Here is a 3,951-nt window from a genome sequence, read left to right as displayed (position 1 = left end):
TGCAATTCTGGCTGATGACCTTTTGTTGTTTTATAGATTTCTTTGTTTGGGTTTGTTGAGCTGAGCCCTCAGCATGACCTTTTGCACCTTGTGTCCATACTCCATACTTTTTTTTCTTTTTTTGTTCCTGTTGAGACTATGTGTGTATCTTGTGGTAACTTGGCGATTGCTTTATTTACACTACACCACAACACTTGATTAGGAGCAGTTAACTGCCAGAAGAAATACCTTATCAAGGACAAATAATCTGCCGGGAATTACTTTACTGCCGGCACAACTAAATATGGGCAAATAAACTGCCGGGAGAATATAAGTTTACCGGGGCATACGAACTACTGGGATGATCCGTGACAGGTTTTCTGCCGGGATAACTGGGTCACGGCCCACTAACTGCCGGGACGTGGTGCAAGCCATAAAGTGAAATCTTTTGGGCCTAATTGTGCGGGAGAGCGAGCGAGGGCGCGAGACGGAAAAATATTCGCGGGCCGACCATTCCCAAATTCCAACAACTACTCGTCTCAGCCTCTAGTTCTCAAAAAAAAACTCGCCTCACCCTCTTTCTCGCAAAAGAAAAAAGAACTCCTCTCAGCCCCTCTCCAAATCGTTCCCCAAATTAAACCCTAGCCAAATCGAACATCACCCCGCCCCCTCCCCCTGCTGCCGCCGCTGTTAACCACCCACCGGAGTGTTCGCTTCATCCCCCACCACCGCCGCACCCTAGCACACTCCTCAGCCGCCGCAGAACAACCTCCTCATCCGCCGGCGAGCACCCTTTGCCGCTTCCTCCTCAACCTCCGCCGCACCGAGCGCCGGTTTCCTTCCCCGACCAACGCTGTCGCTCCCAAATAACCTCGGCAGCACCCCCAGCGCTGCCTCCCGACGCTTTCTCTCCAGCAGCACCGCGGCCTAGTACCCTGCCATCGTCCCTATCGACTTTGAAGTCAAACTAAAGATGAACATGGAACATATCAGTCCGAAGATAAGGCATTGATTAGTTCTACTAACCACTACACTTTTAGAGATGATGTTGCTTTTTTCTTTGGCCGCCCTTGTTGGGCAAAGTTGAGTCTTGAGACACTTCCTAGAGCGGTCCAGGCCACTATCTTATCTCACTACAAGAAATACGCTCAATTATGACTCCCCATTTTGGTCATTAATTGGTCATTGCTTTCGTTTCTTGACCTTTTTTGACCAAATTCAGAAGGTCAACAGTTGGCTGTCAAGAACAAAGAAACGTGACCTTTTCTGGCATTTCGGTCATGGCCGCCCTTGACCAAAATTTTGGTCGTTAAATCTTTGACAAAAATTATGGTCATTACTAAGTAGCGTAGACCACAGAGAATCTGATGTGGCCAAGCCAACGTGGCGATGTCCACATGGCACATGTGATGACATGGCAAAAATGATGACGTGGACGCCATGCAGGATCAGTCAAAATCAGTTGTTTCAGTGGGCCAAGCCCAATATAGCCCATTTTCAGATTTACTTTTGGGCCACAACTATGGGCCAAGCCCTTAATTCGGTCCATTTTTAGATTTACTTTTGGGCCACAACCATGGGCCTGGCCCAACACATCAGCCTGTTAATGTTTGTTCTTGGGCTGAGGCAATGTACAACCCATTTATTAATTGAGACAACCCTTTTCTCTAAACGGTCCAGCCCACTCACACAATTTAGTAGTTTCAGTCCAACCCTTATTCAAGGGAGATCCACATTTGATTGGACAATTTGTTAGTCAACCAAAAGCACAGGAGAATATAATGGTAATAATAATATAATTCTCAAAATAACACAGCAGTATAATTACACCACAGGATCTCAATAACACAGTAGAATGAACATAGAGCACATCATTTCACTATATATTTGGTGTGTCAATGATCCTGTGTGATGGCCAATGTAGTTTCTCGCCACACGACGATGACAAAATGGTGGTTGTGTTCAGTTCTGAAATCGTGTATATACCATCCATTTTCTGTTGTACGGTGTAGTCTGATCAAGGCTTGGCAGTTGCATGCTACTGTTTTTGTGTTTTCTTTCTTTGGCCTTCCCTGAAATTATAAGGACAAATGCACAGATTAGTATTATGTAATAACAAGGATGGGGGCACTCTTAAGTTTGAAACATTTCAAACTTAAGAAATGAGAACAGACATAGAGCATCAGGTTTGCAAACTAAAGCAGGACAAAGAGTAACTTCTGTGAGACACTGAAATTCTAGAATACCAGGATATAGTAGATTTACTTTCCTTTTTAGCTACTGAAAAAACAAACAGTTTACTAAGATAGGACAGTGGCGGAAATACTAATCAAGCTACTCAATCACAAGGAATGTGAGCAGGATCTGATGAGTATGGCATGAAACACTAACAATGTGAAACTGGAACTACAGGAAGAAAAAAACCAGAGTAGAAATGTTTAAGAAAGGGAAAATGGGCACCTTCGTCACATCTGGGTCAGTATATTTCCTTGGAAATATCATCATAACCCTGCAAGGAACAATGTGCATCAGACAAGAATCACAAGAGATAAAGCATCAAGACAAACTGAATATGGTGTCCACGCTACAACATCATCATCAGGATTAGAACAACATATGGATACTCAGTGCTCGATGAGACCATATACAACACCACTACAACAAAATAGGCCGCCGCATGCCGCAGTGCACCAGCGTACTTGATCTGGCCTCGATGTTCATGAGCGTGTCGGCCTCCCACTCCGCGGTAGGCAGCTCGAAGCTGAACCAAACCAGCCAGGTCACAACGGTTAAGTGACGCTGGACCAGACAGCCGACGAGCAGGAGCAGCCTAAGGCGAACCGCACCTCATGCACTTATTCACCTCACATATTAGAAGTTTGCATATTAGAAAAGGAGGATATTAAGCTACCATGTAAAAAACCACTAGATGAATTGTAGATTAAAAAATTGACAGCAGCCCATACTCATTTACATGAGACAATGTCATATGATTGCAAAACAGAAATGACATCAAGGAATGTAAACAGAAGCATTAGAGTTGACATCAAGAAACTAGTATTACACCACTAAATTGGCTATTAAGCAAGTTCAGGTTCCTTAAGGATGAGAAATCTGCTCCTACAATAACAATGCTATGTGCAGACTTGAAGAATGACATGACAGGTTATTTACTACTCCATAAGTATGATTGCGCCTAAGCAAAACTACCATTCTACTACCACAACCATCCTTTATTCTCATTTTCCCTTTATTCTCAAGTAGTTATATTTATTTTCTCGATATGATTAGTAAACTGTGATCCATTGACACCCAAGAACGGCTACATAATTATCTATTGGTTCGCCCATCTAATTTGCTCCACAATAGTTTTCCGTTTTCGCTCTCTCTAGTAAAGGGCATATGTGACTGAACAAACAGTTCTGCATAATAATAAAAATGATATAGGATACTGCATTTGAACTACAAAGAACCTGTAGGTTTACTTGTAGATATATCCGCCATGTAAGTAGAAAGAACTGATAAATACCTGTAGATATAGAAGGTGGTCATGTGAGATGGATAAGTCATGAAACAGCCTTTCATAGGTCAGGAACTGTATCTGTCTCTTGCAGTTTGTTCATATGCAGGTAAGGCTATTAAGAATCCCACAGCAGGGTGTAGGAAAAAATAAAAAAGGAATCAACAACGTATGTTTTTTAAAACAGTAAGGGCGGTATATACTTGGAAAAATATATTGCATCTGCTGTTGGTTGGTTCCAGGGTGCAAACTACTATGGGAGGCATCACAATATACAAAAGTAATTGCTTTTTTGAACGGAAAAGTAATTCAGCATGGTGCACCAATGAACACATATACTCAACAGGTATTCTATTGATTTAAATAGACATCAACTGAAAAGCTACAGATACCCTTTTTTTCACTACAAACAGAAGTTCTATGGAATCTAAAATTTTGAGCACCTATATGTA

At 42.3% G+C, this 3,951-nt stretch overlaps 1 long non-coding RNA gene across 2 annotated transcripts in view; it reads right to left on the bottom strand.

Annotated features, from left to right (window-relative positions):
* Positions 1–1,767: 1,767 nt before the first annotated feature.
* Positions 1,768–3,951, bottom strand: part of LOC123174141 (uncharacterized) — a 3,022-nt gene continuing 838 nt past the window's right edge. The window contains exons 3-5 of one of the 2 annotated variants that reach the window (XR_006486803.1): positions 3,453–3,508; positions 2,440–2,488; positions 1,768–2,051 (exon numbers count right to left, since the gene is read on the bottom strand). This is a non-coding gene — a long non-coding RNA (uncharacterized lncRNA). Of the gene's footprint in view, positions 2,052–2,439; positions 2,489–2,678; positions 3,940–3,951 lie in introns of those variants that run through there. The other variant, XR_006486804.1, reaches the window with a different exon arrangement.

Source organism: Triticum aestivum, unplaced genomic scaffold (genome assembly GCF_018294505.1).
Source record: "Triticum aestivum cultivar Chinese Spring unplaced genomic scaffold, IWGSC CS RefSeq v2.1 scaffold23666, whole genome shotgun sequence".
Classification (NCBI taxonomy): domain Eukaryota; kingdom Viridiplantae; phylum Streptophyta; class Magnoliopsida; order Poales; family Poaceae; genus Triticum; species Triticum aestivum.
Note: the sequence above shows the minus strand (reverse complement) of the source record. Positions and strands in the feature narration are given on the sequence as shown.